A 20,973-nucleotide genomic window follows, 5' to 3' on the forward strand; every position below is an offset into this window, starting at 1 on the left:
TCTTATAACGCATACTTAAGCGAATATTGATACAAACATAACATAAATACATATGTACAAAGGCTATAAACAAGTGTGAACGGCGGAAAGCGAAATACATCTCATAAATTTCAATTTTGTTCCTTTCGTGGATTCTACGACCTGTGTTTTCTATTGGTGAACATTTTTCAATTGTTAGTATTCAGAAGAGGAATATATGTATGTATATTATTCTGGCACACAAACTCAGTATAAATAAAATACTTGAAATGTAAATATTTGTGATGTTTATATCCTCTGCATATTTGAGCACTGATTCTGTTTTTTGCAGCGATTTCTTTGTGTTACGTTGATTGGACGGCAAATATTTAAACAAGAATATGTACAACTACAACAATAATATTCTAATAAAAAATTATACCTTGAACAGGATATACAATGTATATTATACATACAAGTATAACGTTGGCCGTGATTGTTGTTACAGCTAACAACAGGAAACGTTGGAAACATTATAAAATAAATACGTACTAGTATATGATCAGCAAGATAAGCTGAGTCCATTGAAAATCTTTTTATTTGGAGACATGTTTCACTAAATTTTGCAATCAGAAGAAATTGTTCAAGTCGGATTACTATCGCACATATGTAGCTGCCATACAAACTGTCCTGCCAAAATCAATTACTTGGAAGAAATCTCGAACCTGTGAAAGCTAGTTGAAGTTAAGTTAAGTTTTTTTCTTGGTTTGAATTTGAATATCGTATACTTGTCTTTTCCTTTAAAGTTCAAACATTTAGAATCTTTTTTCAACAAACTACGATGGCTACTAACAAAAATTTCGAAGTGCAGGAAAAATTATATAATCATGATGAAAAATCCCCAAATGACACATAAGTTGGTTGGAGAACATCTTGGTAGTATATCTACTTAATAGCAGTGCGGTCTAGTGATGACCTTCTTATATAGATATACTACTATGAGCAAAGGATAGTAAGGCTTTGATCATAATTTTAAAATTCTTAATTTTTTCTTCAAAATCTAAGTCATGCCCCTCAAAGCAATCCCCTTTGGCCTCATGAAACTTGTACCAACGTTTTTTCCAAACTTCGAAACAGTTGTTAAAATCAATTTCTGGGAGAGCTAAATCAGTCGAATATGGTGGAAGCGGCACGATATTGGTTGGAAATGTGACGAAGAACTCACGAAGAATCAATGCAATAAACGACGGCTTATTATTTCAGCCTCTGCTTACTAATAGCTTGGTGCAAACGATGCATAATACTCGATTAGCATACCTTGTTGACAGTTTAGCCGTTTGGAAGAAATTCGGAGAGCACCACACCTTGTTTATCGAAGAAAATTGTAAACATAATATTGATTTTTGATCTGCTTTGGCATTATTGTTCGGCTTCGGCTTATTTTTGTCACGATATTCTATTGGCCGAAACGTCTGTTTCCAGGTCGTAAGTATAGATCTAAGCTTCATCGCCAGTAATAATTCGTTTCATTATTTAATTTAGTGATTTCGAAACCAATGGGGGTTTTACTTTTCTTAGACCCAGATGATCTTTCAAAATGCTTTTACTGATCCTTTCGATATTTCAACGATGCCACTAAGAATTCTCTCTGTTAATCGTCGATCCTCAAGCAACTATTCCCTTACTTTATTGATGTGCTGAACGTCAGTTGATGTTTAACGTTGATGCGTTTTCGAACTTTTTTGAATAATTTGTATCAATCAAAAACACTTGATCGCAGCAAACAGTTATTACTGAAGGCCTTTTCTTACATAATTTCGGCAACGGAAATTTGATTCCGCACACAAAATTTAATGGAACTTCTTTTTTTTTAAATAATTTCATCCATCGTAAAAATCGCTAATAATTATTTTGATGTGATTTGGCACTGATGTCATTGACTGTCATACCAACCTAGAAAACAAATATGGCGACGAATGGGTTTTCGCGCAAAATAAAAATTAAAAAGTCTTGCTAATTTTTGCCCACAAAATTCACAATGACCAAATGACAAAAATTTAAAAGCAGAACAAAACATTAGAGTACTCTTTATTTTCAGCAACTCATTAAGTACATTGACTTAAACCAAAGGTATTTTTTATCAAAACAATTGCTTTTTATAGATTTCTTCTTAAGTACTTGCGGTTTTCGAAGAAGAACATATAAATCTTATAATCCTAAAATATAATCTTCTCGAACTTGTTTGTATGTACTTTCAGTATCGCAATTGAAAAATCATCTCCATCTGTTTTAATTTGTTGTGGATGCGTCAATTTCAGTCGAAGTGAAGTGAACTAATTAGTCTGCGCCGACGAAGTGACACACACAAGCCGGGGGATTTTAGAGATTTGTACTTGCGCATGTTTACACATTTTTTAATAATTTTTTTCGCTCATTTTTTCAAATTGTATCAATGGCCTTTAAGTATTTGTTAATTTTAATTATTTCTGTTTAATGATTGTTGTGCGAACTCGTATTTTTAATATTTATTTCCCCTTTGTTTGCAAACTTTGGATAGCGCGTAATTTGTTAAGCATTCAGATGAGGCATTGCACCTTCAAGGCGTCCCGAAAAATATCAGATCGTTTTGATATGAAAGAAAATACAAATATACTAACTTTCAAAGTTATAATTTGGATAAAATAGGTGCCATTAGACGCAATAAAATATTTGGAACGATCAACCAGTGCATGTTTGGATTTTTATGACATTTAAAGAATTTTCTTCTTTTTCTCGGTTGCTATGTTTCAATGGATTAGGCGAAAACGGTGGGTGGTTGCTGAGAGAAATCCATGTTTTCCACCAAAAACTCGGTTTAGAAATAGTTTGCTTTTATTGAGAACATTTGTTAATGATTGTAGAAGGGCTTCTCAATGCAAAAACTAAGAAGATGTTATGTTTCAATAAATTTTCTAAGCAGTTAGTCCTATATTATTTTTATTATGAAGAAACGTCCTGCCTTTCTGATTTATACTAACAGTAATTTTCATTCTTTAAGTAACGCAAAAAAATAATAAATTAAAAAATATTTATCGCACCACACCAAATATGGATTAAGTTAAATACATCAACACATTCGCAAGTACATATGTTTCACTTTCATTCATTTATCTTCCGTTCTCGTTTGCTCTGACACCAAAATGTCATGGTGAATGATTTCGCTCATTTTCTTTCACCATTTTCACACTTCTCCCGCTATACAAAGTACCACATTAACAACTTTATAACCGCCCATTTATACGCTTCTTTCCATTCTAGTGTTTGTTCTTATTCCTCTTATGATTATATCAAACATCCGCAAATTAAGTGAGTGTTTAAAGGCAGCTTACCGTACTTTATTAACAACAATTTACAAACACAGTTGACACTTAGGTGACAGTTAGGTGGGGAATGCTTCTATTGTTAGAACTTATTTACTTTTGTTTCTTTTGAAAAATTGAACACGGACTCTTCGCTACTTGCTTCGAGAGGGAAGCTCAGCAATTTCAAAGTCTTGCGTAATTTAGTATGCTCATTTTTTTAATAAAATTTTCTTTGTGTCATGGTGACTTGACAAATTTACTTTAAAGTTGATTTAGGCAAAATCGTACACAGGTGTATTCGTCAGGACAAACGAAGAAAGAATGTTGCAAAGATATAAATTCTTGAAATTAAAAACAAATTCCCTTAGTTGTCTTTTAACAAGACGAAATTTGCATTCCATTTTGTTATTTCTTCTGAGAATTTTATAATTCATTTTTATTAAAGACGCCCAGTGCTTAGCCAGAACTTGTACCAATTTTAATATATGGTTTCTTTAAAGTGGAATCACCTCTTGGATGAAGAGCTTATGAAACTCTGTTGTAGTTATTAAAGCTTAATAAACATAAACTTATTAGTAAGGAACGTAAATAATCAAGCAAATCCATAATTAATTTCTGAGTTTCTGATCCAACAATCATAGACACGTGTTGACTAGCAATTAGACTTTGAAATGGCAACTAAACCCTGAAAATAAGCAGTTATATAATTTTTGGTTGCTTTATGAATGGGAAATCCCTAAATTTTGTTTTGAAGGAAAAGGTGCTGAAAGATATAAAAAATGTGTTTCCCAGCGAAAAATATATAAAATTCGTGAAAAAAGAAGTTTCTCTTAGATTTATCAATAAGATAAAAAAAATAACATTGCCAAGAAAGAGAATAGGCCGCCCGCAGAAATTGTCATCGAATATTACACGAATTGCCAAGTGCATAATTTTTGCAGGAGCAACATACATCGCTGTAGAAACCGATAAAGTTATCAGACATGTCTAAGCTATCAATGTCAGTGACAAGACAGTTTGAAGATGCCTGAAAAATATCGGCCTCAAGCCTTAAGTGTTAGGCACCGTAAGACTCGATTAGAGTTCGCTAAAAAATATATGAAAATATTTCACCATCGATGAATGAAACAAAATTACTTTATTTGACAAAACCAAAATTAATCGAATAAAATCATATAAGCTCGCATTGACAACTTTTTGTCAAAGTTGGTGTACAGGAATAGCAGCATATGCCAAATAAAAAAATTCCGAGATGAATCACTGATGGGTTCTGGATGTTTTCGCGGAAATTAGATGGGTGTACTTCGGCGGATCGATGGTTTAATACGTGTCAGAGCTTATACTGATATTCTAGAGGACATGTGTACTATTACTGAATATAATGAGGATCAAACGTAAAGAGATATTTTTATGCTGTATAACGATCCAAAACTTACCACAAATTCGTTGTTTTGGGATAGTGGGATCAAACTGCTCGACTCGTCCTCCAATCCCATATTTTAATACAATTCTGCACCTTTAAGCCATTTAAAGATAGAAAATTTTTGACGAAAGGAAAAGCCAATGGACTGTAAAAGAATTGTGGAAACGAGCTCTAGTGGCATAGTAAAATATAAATCCAAATATTATAGAGAGCATCATAAATAATATGCCAAAAAGGATGGTCGACGTAAAAAAGTATGGGCAGCATACAAAATATTGCAAAACTGGGAACCGAACTTTTGAGTCAATGGCGAAAGTGTTCACACTTACTTTTTTTTCAAAATTAATTATTTTTAATGAATTTAGTTTAAGTTTTTGATATATTTATTGGTTTCGAAAGAAAGTTAAGTAAAAGAAATAATTTTTCATATATAGTATATACTAAACTTTCTAAGGGTTAAGAAAAATATTAGTATTTTCGTGAACAGTTTTGTCCTTTACCGCATGCATGTTTATTTGTTGCATTTTATGCTAAAAAAGCTACAAACTTTGTGAATAATCCCTTGAGTGCTATGTGCATAAATGGACAAGTGTTAACAACAACATATTTTTGTCGAGGTAAACAAGCTTTTGTAACACTTTATTTTAATAAATTGCAGGGGTAAATATTTACTGTTTGTGGGTCAAGAATCAATTTACATAACTTTGCAAGTTATTTTGGTTTAGATAAAATTTGGTAATTTTTTAAAGTGTGCAATTTATCACTTGGGCCAAATTCAACGGACTTATGGTATTTTATATTGAATAATGAAGATATGTCATTGCTTCCATTAAGTAAATAAAAGTACTCTGTATTACAGAATTCCCTACAAGTAGTGGAAATGAAATTTCGAGGAGCGGAAAAGCTTTAAAAATAATTCAACTTATGGTTTTATTATATAAAACGGTACTTCTTACAGGCAGTGATATACAAATTATATCGTCAACTAAAATGAAAAATATCGTAACATCACTTTTCGTATGTTTAAAGGCGAGGGAAAAACGATCTAATAGAAGCCACTCTTATAAAAACAAAATAAGCACACAATTGACAAAGAAGTGAGAAATAAATATTCTAATACTAACATTAATAATAAGGCAAATAGGATATGCTATGCAATCACATTTAATAAAGTGACAAGTCTACATAGCCGATAAGCAAAAAAAAAAAATATGAAAATAGGCTCAACTCAATTAAATGCGTAGTTTATGGAAACAAATTTCCACCCACAGGCAAAATGTATTATATTTGTATAGAAGGCGGATAAATTATTTATACATCTGTGCTACTTCTTGACATTTACTTATAATATTTCAGATTGGTATGGGGAACAAAAGTTTCCGGTAAATGAAATAAAATTCAGTAGCTTAAACATAAACTGCGTGGGAATCATAGGACTACCACGAGGTCATGAAACGTATTATTTCTGACAATGAGGCTCCATGCTGACGACCCGGAAACATCGATCAATTGACCGAATATCGTGGCAAAGGTGAACCGAAGCCGAAAAGCCCATTTTAAAGTCAAAAAGCAAGGTTATGTTGATTTTCTTCGATTTATGAAGTGTGGTGCACTCTGTTTTCTTTCCAACCGATGTATTGGGCCAAGGGGAGTTACTTTGAGTTACGTTGACGACATAGATTTTGAATAATAAATTAAGTAAATTATGAACAAAGTCTTACTATATTTTTCTCACAATATATATGTACATATATAGAAAGTATGAGCATGTGAATGCATGAATTATTGACGCACATATTTTTATATTGTTTTGTACAAATATAAACACGTTCGAGAGTATCAATTAGCAAACTGCACTGAATTACGCCAATTACGAGTATTGAGGAGATCAAAACAAAATCAGACAAACAATTTATTGCAGTAAGTGTTTGCGTTGGAAGCGAATAATAAAACCAAAAAGGTATTCGAATATGTCTGATTAAATTCATTAAAAAATATGAATTGCACATAAGCTAGTCTATTTATAAGGCATATGAGATATAAAACTGTGAAATATGTACTGTTTATTTGTAAGTTTCCATGTGTCTCTTGTTCTTGCAAGCGCGCGAAAGTATGGTCAAGTCACCCGCCAACTCCAGTTTCACCAAAAGCAACAAAAAGCTTAACTTAATGCCAAAATAAAATAGAATTTATCCTACTGTTGCCATTTCCTTTTTAAATGTGTTTTTTAACGGTTATTTTGAGTTTCCTTTTGTGCGTCACTGCGCTCCGTTTCCCTCAAGCTCTTTCTAAATGCTCGTATTTATTTATGTAAACACAATTAATTTTTTCCACAAGTGATTTGTTGACTTTCAATAACAGTCTCGCGTTGTGCCCACAACAACAATCAACAAGAATAACGAACAAAATAAATACACAATCAATAGTATACGAGTTCTCATATTTTTATGTCTGTCTACTTGAAAAGTGTAGAAATAAAGAATCTTACTCTTTGCTAAGCCATTTTGTTACAACTTTTGCGTTTTGTTTTAAAAATTCTGGGATGTAATGAATATGATGTATGGAGAACTGTAGGCGATTATAAGACAATCTTGCCGATATTTTTTTTAATTTTAATGCGGAAATATTTCGCCTTGTCCTCGTTCTCAACCAGATCCATATTCTTCGCTTACTTATCCAGTCTGTAGAAAGCAGACTAACAGCACGGTTCTAATCAATCGGCTCCTGTCGCTATGTTGTTTTTCAAGCGGGTAATTGCTTTTCGAACCTCATCATAATTGGGCAATAGAACGTCTATTGTATCATTTTGGATTCGGAAATCCGTGTCGCTATCTCCAGATGTTACACTGTTACTGTCGTCCAGCAGCCTGTCCTCTTCATAATTTCAGTATGCTCGGAACATCAGTCACTGGATCAACACTTTGAATCATACAAGAGTATGCTCTGGTCCTGAAACCTTCCGGTAGTTGCCGTATCTTTTTCTAGAATTCTCGAGCAATAAGCCTTGTCGGCCAGCTTTCAAGGTATTCATTGTCACGCATTTCGGCCTCATTGATTTTATATCTGCATATGCATCTCGGCTCCCTCTTCTACTATCTATCCGACTACCTTGTGTTGTGGTCGATAGCAACATTGCGATTTATGCTGTCTGTATTTTTTCCACTGCGACATGACAGCCCCCAACGTATAAGCTATTCTTTCAACTTTCGAAAACCAATTGTTGGCTTAAAGCTGAACGTGTTCAGAGGTTTCACCATGGAGACTGAATTTTCCGACTGTCGTACCAAAGGTGTCGTTTTTGCACTCCCTGGCCTTATAATCGCCAAGCACAATTTTGATATCGTGGCGGGGGCAGCTGTCATAAGCGCGCTCGAACCGCTCTTGAAAGGTACTCTATTGTACTATAATTTTTATAAACTCGCATCACGCCACATTCACATATGTAATTGGCGGCCAGCTGTGCATTTGGTCGTCTTCATTCAGAATGTCAGTTGCAACTTTTCTGAACTCACAACCACCGAAAACAAATTTCCAAGTAAAAGAAAATAAGAGAAACCACAAGTCTGCTGAGTCCACATTATTTCAGCAGACAATGGGAGGTGGGGAATGCCAGAACCACTTGCGTCTGCCAGTGACTTGCATAAATAAATATGTTTTTGACTGCCCTCACTTATTTCTAACAGTTCCAGGCGTTAAACACCAACATTATATGACGTGCTGCCAAAAGCTATCAATGTTTGATTCAAAGCTGAATTTGGTCAAATAGATAAGACGACTGCAAAGTAGTTACACAGCCTTCCATTGGATATTGGTGCGTAATTACACACATATACAAATACAAAGTGATGTCGACTTCCAGTTGAGTGCGCACAAAGAGCGACAGTGTCACAAATTGTAATTAATTCCATACATTTGGTGCCTGTTGGCGATTTCTTTTCACACCCACTTGTTATCGGCGGCAACAGTTACAGCTGTAGCTACATATACCATATACATAAAGCCAGCAGCGATTTGCATACGACAGACACTTTCGGAAATTTTGGTTACGCACTCACACCAACACAATGTTCCGCAGGCTCATAAACAACGGATTTCGCGTTCAGTAGTCATTCTTGGTCTCGCTGTCATTGTGTGTAGGTTGTTGTTGCTAATGCTAAAGCTTAAGTGATTTATCTTGCATTGATTGTGGGTATATGTCTCTGATTATTTTTATTTTGAGCAGCTGAAGATTCTCGTCCGCAAAGCGCTTTATAAATTGGATCTTTGTCTATATATGATTTAATAGTACTCACGTATTCGTAGTTTACTTAAAAATAATTTAACTGTCAATGAAAATTTTCAAAACAAAACAAAAAATAATAATAACAAACAGAATTATGTATAAGAGGAAAAAAGGAGCAACTATTGAATCTCTGTTCGTTGAGAGCGTTTTTATTCCATTCGAAAAGTTACTTCTCAAATTTCATCTGAATCATGAACAAAGTGTTGACGTGCGCACAACCGATGCATCATTAAGTGGCAGTAATTAGATTACTTTTGCTGTTTAACAATTTTTTCTTCGCATTCTCTTACTTTTTTCTTCATTCCACTTAGCATCTTCGTCACGTATAAAATATCACCGATAAAGATTTGAGTGTTTGCCAGAAGTAAGTCATTTACACTTCCGTTTAATTAGCTCTTGAGGAGAAAGGAGCTGGAGATGAATAAACGCTTTAAATGAAGCTTTCTTAATAGAAAGGTTGAGATATAAGTATATAGCAGTTCTGATCGTTTTCTATGTTTTCATTAAAGACATATATCAGCTAATGAGCCAATCTTCGGAATTTCCTTTTCAAGAGTTCCTCTAGGAACTTCGTGAATTTCTGCAAACACATTCAACGATTAATACAACTATACTCTGAACAGGAAATATTAAGTCTGCCACGAAGTGTATGACAACCAGCAGCATATGTTGGAGACATATGGGAGCATATAGCTACCATAGAAACTGAACAATCGGAATTTTTATATCTGTAAATCTTATTGTAGTATTATAGCTTCAGTGCAAGGGAATTTACTAACTTCTTTTGTTCATAATAATTTTCCTGACTGGGTATGTAACTAGCACAAAAATTTTTTTGGAACTGCTCAAACTCTCTAAGACCGGCACGGCATAGCACTTAAGTGCGTATTCATATGAATTTGCTGACTCAGCTAATTATCTTTTACTTCATTCTACTCTAAACAAAAAGTTGGAGGCTACACTTCTGCCAAATTCCAGGAAAAAGTGAAATGCCCGACATAAAACACTTGTAAACAAACGTCAATAATTGATTACACTTAATAACATAGACGTTTTTATTTATATATACATAGAAATAATATTCTTCCACTGAAATCCTACACATATTTTTATTATGTGTATATAGATATATATATGTTATATGAACTATTTCCTTGAAAAGTTTGTCCAACTGCATAATTGGTGGCATTCGGTGTAGAAATGAATTCTTAGAACATCGAGAATTATGACCACAGGCATAGAGCGAAATTGAACAAGCTGCGCCTGTTAGCACACTACGCTCCCAACTTAAACACAGTCATTATGCTCTCCCATGCATATACATATAATTTGGTGGTCAAAATTGATTACTTTCTTTACTGTAGTTTTATTTGTTAATGTTTGTATGATTTCCAGGTATAGAGCATTTAAGGAGAAGGTAGAAGACAAAATTATCACAGGCAGCTTAACGGTTAATATAAATGTGTTAGTACACTGAGGAAGGCCACTTAGTTTTCTGCATAAATATATATGTATGTACAGATAACTATTTGTATAAGCTTGGTAAATCGTGTTTATTGTTCAAGTTTGATTAGAAGAATATATTATCTACAATATTCACATATTTAAACACATATACATGCAATGTATATACATTTTCTTCGATAACCAAGACGGTGGAGAAGAATATGCTATAATTCAGCGTCAATCTTTCTGGTTTTATTTTTAGCAACACCAGCATTTATAGCTACTTAACTAAGGATGCATTTACTATTTCTCTCAAAGCTTTTGCCCAAAGCAAATCTAAAATGCTAATAAATAGTGGTATTTCAAGGCATATTATCTCCATTTTAATTAAGAAACCATTGAAGCTAAAAATAAATTCCATTTGGAAGAAGTACAAAAGGTTACATAAAGAAGATTTGGTTGCACGGTTGGGGATTCATCTTATTAACTGATAATGAAAACGAGATAATAGGCAACTTTTTATATAATTAGCTTTAAATACAGTCAATAAGCGAAATTTCGAACAAAACTCTCTTTCTCAGTGATTATCACTATTTTGTGTTAAATATGTATTAACCTATCGATATATGTAGTTGAAAACTCATTTATTCATTTATGATTCTTGAGTTTCTTACTAACGGATGATCTAGGTAGAGCTATTTTTTTTTCAATAGCCTTTCTTTGGCAGATTACGCGTGAGTTGTCTCAGGCTTTCATGTTATTTTTGTTCACTATTGTTTGGCACTTCATCATGGAAAAAACTTGAGCTTGAACAACGTTTACAATTCATTCAACTTTATTACGAAAATTCCCGTTCAGAAAAGGTTGTGTTCCGAGCACCTTGCCCAACTTATGGACAACATAATCGGCCTACTGAGCGCATTATTCGCAACACTATCACCCATATTGGGACCCTGCATTCATTATTGGATAATATTCAACCGAATAGACCGGTGAGAAGAAAACCATCAAAAGCGATCATTAACGCCCCATGATAACCGAGTATTTGATGCCTGTAATTGAAGCTCGTGATCTTGGCGACATTTGATTTCATCAAGACGGCGCCACTTTCCACACATCGCATCAATCAATGGATTTAATGAGAGAACACCTTGGTGAGCAGATAATTTCACGTTCTGGGCCGGGCGATTGGCCACTAAGATCGTGTGATATCACATCGTTCAACTTTTTCTTATGAAGGCATGTCAAGTTTGAATTCCATGCGGACAATCCGGCTCCATGTCAGGTCTTGGAACAAAACATCACGGGTGTCAATTGCTAGTTACAAATGACGAAGAATCTTCTTTCGAATGAAATTAAAATTGAAGCTTCTGTGTTTTTTCTGTAAAAAAAGTAGGAAACCTCAAAATGGATCACTCTTTGGTTAAAAATTGTCATGTTTTTTCAAGAATATTGGATCGCTAACTAAATTTACGGCAAAGAGCAATTTACGTTCAAGGCATCAATAGCAATCAACGTAAAGCCATATGCCAATCCAGTCCAATAAAATACGGATATTCTTTATTGCACCACCAATACCGTTACAGAGAAGGAAAAAGTGGAAAAAGAACAGGAGTCAACAAACAATTTACGTTTTCGTAGGCTGGAATTGCTGACCTCAATTGCGTATGTGGTTGCGCTTATTTCATGTATTTCGATATGTGAGGCAATATAATATGTTATACTATATGTATATACAATACTTGTATCCATATGCATATAGTATACTATATATAAGTACAGATGTATGTAAGTATATCGACTCAAAACCACACGTACTTATACAGGTATATTACCTATAGATACCTAGCCGGTTTCATATATACATATGTACATATACCCTTGGGAAGTGGAAGTATAAAGACAATTGGACGACACCTTGTCCTTATTGGACACGTTGTTCAACAGTTTGCCGTGTCAGCTATTTGTATTTAGTGCCAGCGGTGATTGATATGTTTTTTCTGTTTACAAAAGGAGATTTATTTTTTTGTGATTACTTTTTGCTACTCATAAAAGTAGGAGTACCATGGTAATGAGGATCAACTATGTGTATATATGTATGATATTATACAGATAAATATTTCTATTACATGACCGCACGTGTTTAGTAGAAAAAAAGTTTTCGATTACTGCAAGGCAACTTGGCACATACTCGTTCTTAGATACAATTTTTGGCATTTCAAGGTCATTTGCTTAGTGCTCTGATTACAATTCCCGCCACGCAACGTGTGTCACAATTTAATACATTTAAGATTGGTGAAAAGTGCAAGTATCTAATGGTCTTTGTGGATATGTCATATGTCACATGATCGTAAGTATGTTTGGCATTGTTGTATTTGTGAAAGAACTAGTTTATTTGCATGTTTAGACATATACGATAAACTCTTTAACTCCCAATATCAACGTGTGTTTGCATGATTAATGTTTACACATATGAAGTAAGCTTTTAACTGACATACTTGTATGTAAGGATATGCCTCCAGTTTATGTACTCTAGATGGCGTGATTTTGAAGTAAAATATTGACACACATAACAAGTTAATCCGCTGTCAAGTTCGCTTTTCATGTGAGATCTGATTTGCGCCTACTCAAATGGTGACAACGCATAAATTCAGAATAAATAATCAATGAACATTCACACTAAGCAAAATTTTCTCTCAATTAACCAATTTTTTTTGAGGAAGTATTACTGTCAGTTTACATTAAGAACATTAGTAACATGGTTATTCTTGTTTACATATATTTCAGTACATTTTTCTGTATAACGGGTGCTTTAAGATTCACTCCATAGGCGGCCCTTGAACTAGTGCGAAACCTGACACCTATAGATCTCTTTGCAGAAAACTACGTAGCAAAATCAGCGGGCCGACTATAGGCTGCAGGAGAATTTACATATAGAACCTACGAACATAGTTCGGTGGGAAATGGCGGTTTTGCAAGCATCGACTTCATCATCCCACTTTTCACTTGGAAAATAATTTACAAAGTAAATACAGAAAAAAATGGTTGGCGTAAAGGTATGTTATGTGGGCCCAATATACTAAAAATTTATACGAATGACTCGAAAACGGAGTTGGTGCGTGGATATGCTGTCCAGAGTAAGGAAAAGCCAGTATATTTCAAGGAGTGAAAGTCGCGGAGCTAGCCTCTAATGTACTAGAGGCATCTTAAAGGCTCCTCATGTACCCCGTAACTGAACTCCATCTGGTATCGCAAACCACCAAAATAACTTTACTCGTTTCTCATTAGCCTACCAGTTTAACTTATCCTAACCTCTAACAAGAAACCATCTTAACTTTAATTGCACTGAAGCTATGATAGCGTTCAAAAATCAAGTTCAAAAAAGCACTTGATTCCGTACGTTCAGTTTGGAAAAATATCGCATGCGATAAATGTATGGCATGAGATAAGGGGAAAAAACTAATATCCATAAGAAATAAGGAATAAATAAAAAAAAATTACTCCTTTTGTTTGAATAAAAATTTCAATTACATCTCTCTTAGATATTTAAGAAAACTTGCGATGAGTTATCTATATAATTCATAATAAATTTGTGCTAGGTTTCTTAGCTAATATTTGGCGAACTTCTCTAGTGCCATTTTTTTCTTCCACAAGTTTTCGAAACTAACACATCTTTCGACATTTTTCTATTAATTTTACGCATAAATTCTTTGCACGCACAAAAAACAAAAACTGCCAGTCATAGTTCACAAACACGGTGGGAGCAGAATGTGCCACTCAACACGTGGATGATCACAACAAACAATCCCGCTGAATCGCATTCTTTATTCATCGCTAAAATTTAAGTCAAAAGCCGAGTTTTTGTTCCTTTAGTAACTTTTCGGCGACATTTTTGAATTTATTTGTGTGCAATGCGACTAAACTGGTTTTAAAATGAAGATAAAGATGGAGACAATGAAAATAATAAACACAAAAAATTATACAGAAATTTGAATTTTTATTTTTGTATTGCTATAGAAGCGAAATAATCAAACTCGGAATCACACATATTGATGCGCAGAAATCGAAAAAAATCAGCAGACAAGCAGATTGACACTGTTTTATGTTTTTAAAGAAGCATAAAAGACGAAATATAGATCTGCACACACTTCGCTTCGTATGTCAACGTGTAATAAAATCCGCAGTCGAAAATCAAAGGTAAAGTAAATAAAAACTCAAACTCCAAACAAGTAAAACCGCATTGCTGACTTAATTTGGCAGTTCATAGGTTCACTTTAGTATTGATTTAGTCAATGTATAAGCTCGTAAAAATCACATTAAAACCGTTTGGTAAATGAAAATTCGTTTTTTGCGCGTGAGGCCTCAGAGTTGTTATCACCCTGTTGATACTTTCTGGTTTGAATCAACATATACATATATATTGTACTTACAAACTTCAAACATGCAAGTGAGCAGCTTTCTATTTGTGCATCATTTTATTACCTTTGAAGTTCCTTTAAAGAGTTTGCTGTCCAAGTTCCAGAAAAATTATTTCTTTTCAATTTAATAGCTTCTATTTCTTTAAGCGCGCGCTTGACCACGAATATTTTATGGCTTTCAAGTTAAGTGCTTCATTAACGCAACCAAATTGAAGAAATTATGACAACCACGACACGGTGACGGCCGCGACGGTGTATGAGCTCTGGCTATATTTTTGTTTTTAGCGAGTAATTAATGCAGCGAGCTGGCTGCTGCCCATAAATTACATAATTTGTTATAAAAGATTTCATACAGATGTGTTTTTGGTTTTCTTTTGTAATTTATGGACATGTTACTTTACATATGTTTTATTATATTTTGCGTAAGGCTAGTAATCGCTTAGCGTTTTCAATATTTTGCAAGCAAAAATGACAAAAACGGTTGTTGAACTCGATGACGCCATTTATGGCATATACTGAAATTTAAAGCATCATTATAAAACAAATCTAAAAATAGCCAACTATAATTGGGTTAACACAAATCAAACAAAATAAACCAAAGAAAGCACGAATAACATATAACTGCTTGATATTGAAAGCAAAGATGGCGCTTAAAAAGACGCGTTTATAAATTTGGATCCACGGCATGATACATAGATGGCGCTACTAGAACTAAATCCATATAATCCTTAGTTAACACTAACCTTTGAAAGGCGGGTGTAAAAATTTGACAGCCATTGGATCACTAGTTTGTGAATTATATCATTTTCAGTGAAGGAACTTTTGTTATTGTGAAAAAATGAATAAAAAGGAATTTCGCTTGTTTATAAAGTATTGCTTTTTGAAGGGTAAAAAAACAGTTTAAGCTAAAATTTGGCTCGATAACGAGTTTATAAACACTGAAACAAGAAAATCAATCATCAAGGATTGGTATGCGAAAGTTAGACGTGGTGAAATGAGCACCGAAGTCACTGAACGCAATAGACGCCCAAAAGAGGTTATTACCGACGAATACATCAAACAAGTCCACAAAATAATTTTGGACGACCGTAAAGTGAAGTTGTTCAAGTTGTTCACTCTTAAAATATAAACTAAACGTGTATATCATATCATTCATATTTGAGTATGAGAAAGCTCTGTGCAAAGTGGGTCGTACGTGAGCTTATTTTTGACCAAAAATAACGACGAGTTGATGATTCGGATCCGTGTTTGGAGAGGCTCAAGCGTAATAAACCCGAGTTTTTCATCTGTGACAATGAATGAATCATGCCTCCATCATTTCACTCCGAAGTCCAATCGACGGTCATTTGAGTGGACTGCACACGATGAACCCACTTCAAAGCGTGGAAAAACGCAACAGTCGGCTGGCAAGGTTATGATGTCTATATTTTAGGATGCGCATTGAATAATTTTTACTGCTTTACTATGGAAGGCCGGAGATTTTTCAGTTGATCTAGATATCTGCGTTTAAGATGTAATAAATAATTACCCCTTGTATTTTAGTTTAATGTCATGCAATTATGCCTCTTAATTCACAAACACACGAACAAGCCTGTTAACATTTTGAATCCAAGTGAGATTTAATTACCACTAAAAATTTACAAATATCAACAATTGAATGACATTTTTAAGCAGAGTGAAACAAAAAAATATACTGTATTCTTGGCCAATCACGCCTGCCTTCCGTACCAATAACAAATAAATTGGGATATAACAATGAAATAAATTGTTTGTATTTTATTAAATGCAAGCGAATGTTAATTTTATTATTATCTGTTCAAATTTGTGCATCTCAGACGCACACAGCTGCACCTCACCACTACAGCTTTAATTTAATTGACATGATAACGAGTTTGATAGGGACTTCTTCCCTTTTGGCTTTTCGTTTTCACAGTTTTTATTAACACATACATACACACATGCAAATTGCGTGGAAAAGCGCTTGGTGGCGCCGAGGAAGCAAGTGATGTTTACTATATGTTAAAGTGAAATGCTAGAGACAGTGCCAGAGCCACATTTGTAGATCAAAGTTGATGCCACTATCAATTAAGTGCGGTTGACAACCTGTGGATTAAGAGAGGCGTACTTTGGCAGTAATCTCTTGGCTAACAAACAAAGTACCTACAAATATTATGTACAATGCAGAATGGGACACACTGAACTAAGGAATTAAGCTGAAAACGATAACTTTATTTCTGGGTTAAGGATGTCGTTTGGCTTAATACAATTTTTTCTTGACTTTTTTTGCTACGCTGGTTATCCTTCTTAAACTTAAATTAGTAGATGATTACATAGCATACATTTTGTAACCATTTTTAATCAAAATCAGCATGTCAAAATATCTATACTGGTTGTATATAAAAATTAACCACGGAACTTCAACGTGAATAAATTATCAGTTGATAGTGTGCCCTGCCTTTTTAATTTTTTGGCGCCACGACGTATACGTAACTTTTGGGAGGGAATATTAAATAGAAGTTTTGACTAAATGCTTGTTAAATATAAAATCACCAAAGCTATCAGAATATCTATGTAATATTGAATTTAGCTAGTCAAATTTGCTATATAAACATCTTCTATGATACGTCTAACTTTAATACTATGATTGTTGTAACATTATTTCTTTGGATTCAACGAACTCTAGTTTTCCAATCGAAATTGCAATCTCAAGAATGTTCAAACGAAATGCAGACTTACAAATTTTCTCCCAACGATATCTAGACCAAAGCAAAATCAGTGCTAATGACTGCGGCAAATGTATGAAAGTGGCCACAAACACAGGCAGTCACACTTGGGCAGTTACATACTAAAGTAGTTACATATTCACTAGTAAAGAGCACGCGATGCTACGAAAACAGACTTTCAAATATTTTCCTTAGCCAAGTAGATATTATCATAGCAAATTATCGTACATTGACTTTGATTGGATTGGGATTATCAGTTGTATGTATACATACTTACATATATATAAATCAAGGCACCTACTTAGTCATGCTTAAGTGTTCAAAGCCGTAATTTTTTGGTTGTCGTAAGGTCAACGTTATCCAGCAGCGGCATTAAATCTGTCAACTAAACTAAACAATGAGAGCAAATGCCATGACTGAGCAGCGGTTAATTACGCTTAAGCAAACAAACAGTTAAGCAGACAAGCGAACACCATTCACAGAAAGTGTTGGAGAATTTAATTAAATGAAAACTTACTCACAGACATTGAGACACTTGATTATCGCAACAAAAGTGACTTTAAGAATTGGCATAGGTCCTTAAGCATTGTTTGATATATGTAGCTAAGGGGGAGAGAAGGTGTTTGTAAGGTTTTAAATTTTTTTTTGCATTTTTTTTTAATTTTTTGTTTAATTTTTTTTTTTAATTTTTCTTCTAAACGATCAATATGTTGAGAATATTATATACAAATTTTGAGTCAATTATAGTCAAACTAACGGAGTTACAGCGTTTTAAACGACCGGCCGTGATACCTGACTTTGAAACTTTTGAAACTTCAAGCTTTCAGCTGAACCGCTAATGTTCACTGTTAAACCGCTTTTTTCAAGGCGCTTCTGGAGATTCACCTGGAATTGATCGATCTTTGTATGGCAGCTATAGTGACTCGATCTGATCTAGCCTCTTAGTTATTAGATATCACTCAAGAATTTTGCACACACCCTTTTCTTTACAAGAAGCTGCTCATTTGTAAGAATCACCGACATCGGATCACTTTAGCATATAGCTACCATACAAACTAGACGATCAAAATAAAAAGCTTATATGAAGAGCTTTTTCACTTTACCAGATATTTTACCAAATACCATTTTAACAAAATTTGGCGGGGATTCTTGCCTAATCCAATGTTGCAATATTTGAAGAAAAGGTCCAGATTAGAATACTATAGCACATAGCTGCCATACAACGATCGGAAGCAAGTTCGTGTAAGTAAGTTTATGTATTTGTGAAAAATAATAGCTTCATTGCAACTAAAGTTCAGGTTTATTCTTGATATTTGCTAATATATAAATCACAATTTATTTAAATCAAGCTTGCTGTATATTTACTGTAGAAACTTTTTGTTTGTTTTTGAAAATTTAGACTGTTGCATGTCTGAAATCTGCATGAAAGTGCATATTTTTTATAGATTTCAAGGAAGTGTTAGTTCTTATTGATAATTACGTAATATAATGCTTGAGAGAAAAAAAATAAATTGTTATTTGTTTTTTAAGTTTAGAACGAGTTTTTTTATTTATTATTATACTTTTTTTGGTGATCACAATCATATCAAGATTTTGAATTTGCAATTACTATTTTTAAGTCGGCATTTAAGCGTGTTTTTTGTTGATATTTAGATTTGTATTTCAAATATTCTGTTTATTACTTTTGATAAAAATAATGTGTTATTGCACTCACCGTTAACTATTAATTTGTAATAAAAAGTAACGTCCTTCAGAACAAGAAGAATAGAAAAAAAATTTTCGAAAATAGATTCTTATATTTTAAACATTTATAAATATTTTTTGTATTAATATTGTTTCACAATGTAATTAATTAGTATCATTAATTATTGAACTAACTAGAAAAATAACTTTATTAATTAATTAATAATAAAGTAGCAATTCAATTATGGCACCCAGAGCTTTGCTGGTCCGACAATTATATTTGATTCCCCAAATAAAAAATTCTATCGCACTAATTATTAAAACTTTCAACGGTTTATTTTTAATTTTCAGACTTATTTATGCACTTTTCACACATAACACATGACAGAGAAAGTACCCGACAATTGTAAATAAAAAGCTAAATATTTCATTATTCATCAATATTTACTTTGTCGTTTTTAATTGCAAGCAATTATTAATTTAAAAAGTTTTGTTAAGCACAATTTTTTTTTTTTTTTAATGTAACTTCTAAAATTACACAAATTTCTAAATGCTAATTTTTATGACGCACACTGTACTTGTATAAAGAATATAACTACACTTAGTAGCCCTTCTTATTAGCTTTCAATCAGCATTTTGGTTATAGTTTTGGTTATTCGGTTATAACATTTTTTGGTAGCAAAAATTTACAAAAAATTTCGTATTGCCAAATCTACATATTATGTATACAGCTCTGAATTGCTTTATTTTATTTCGATTTTCATTTACACACATCTTTTCTATTCAGTACTCTTTAATGAATAAATAATCGTCATATTCTTTTGTAACATAAATATATTTTAATAAAATTTCTATTTTAATATTTAGACTACTAAATATTTATCGAACCACATTTCTACAAAATTTTCTTCAAATTGAATTCATTACCACTTCAGTCCAAAGTTTCACATTTTTCACTTTACTGCTTCTACTCGGCCACTAATATTTTACATTTATCCAAATGAACACCAAAAATGGCGCAAAAAGCACAAAAACAACTCTATATTTCATTCAGCTTCATCAGCAGCTACTAACCTGTTTCAAATTTAAATTTCCAGCACTTTTGTTTTAAACCCAAGCACAGTAATCGAGACGAAAATATTTTTATTTAGGCAAATTTACATAATTCCAAAAAAGCAGCATTCGGTTAGCCATTTCATCATTGTACTCAATTAACGCGAAGAACTCGTAAAAGATCGCAAATTAAAATTCAATTAAAATTGAACGCCCAATCCGCCAATCCGCGACTAAGTACCAGCGCGTAACGCGGTCGGTTTGAAATTGTTGTGCGACGCGTCGAATGAGTAACGTCCGACCGAGGTATTCAAGTAGAAGTCCTCTGCTTCTTCTTCTTATAATACAACCTTACTTGTGACAAATAGAATATTTTCCGATCGTAGGTTCTACACACGCCCGGCAACAGAATCAGACTGAAGGCAAACGAATTTAACGCTTGGCGAGTGCTTCCATTCATGCACGGCCAGCCATCGGCAGCTGCTGCCTCTGTCAATGTCGCTGTCACTGCCGCTGTCACTGCTGCAGCCTCCGCCACTCACTCTGTCTCTGCTACTGTCGCTGTCTTTGCTACTGCTGCTGTCAATTCTGCTCTTGTTCTCGCTGCTACTGTCTCTGCCGCTGTAGGTCGTTTGCCACAGCGAAG

The 20,973-nt window shown here is 33.7% G+C and overlaps 1 protein-coding gene across 1 annotated transcript in view; it reads right to left on the reverse strand.

Moving 5' to 3' along the window:
• The window catches only part of LOC105233744 (pyrokinin-1 receptor), a gene marked incomplete at its 3' end in the record, with an annotated part of 38,132 nt that extends 17,396 nt beyond the window's left edge, over window positions 1-20,736 (reverse strand). The window contains exon 1 of the mRNA XM_049461950.1: window positions 20,349-20,736. The remainder of the gene's footprint in view (window positions 1-20,348) is intronic.
• Between the last annotated feature and the right edge of the window lie 237 nt (window positions 20,737-20,973).

This window comes from Bactrocera dorsalis, unplaced genomic scaffold, assembly GCF_023373825.1.
Source record: "Bactrocera dorsalis isolate Fly_Bdor unplaced genomic scaffold, ASM2337382v1 BdCtg171, whole genome shotgun sequence".
Classification (NCBI taxonomy): Eukaryota; Metazoa; Arthropoda; class Insecta; order Diptera; family Tephritidae; genus Bactrocera; species Bactrocera dorsalis.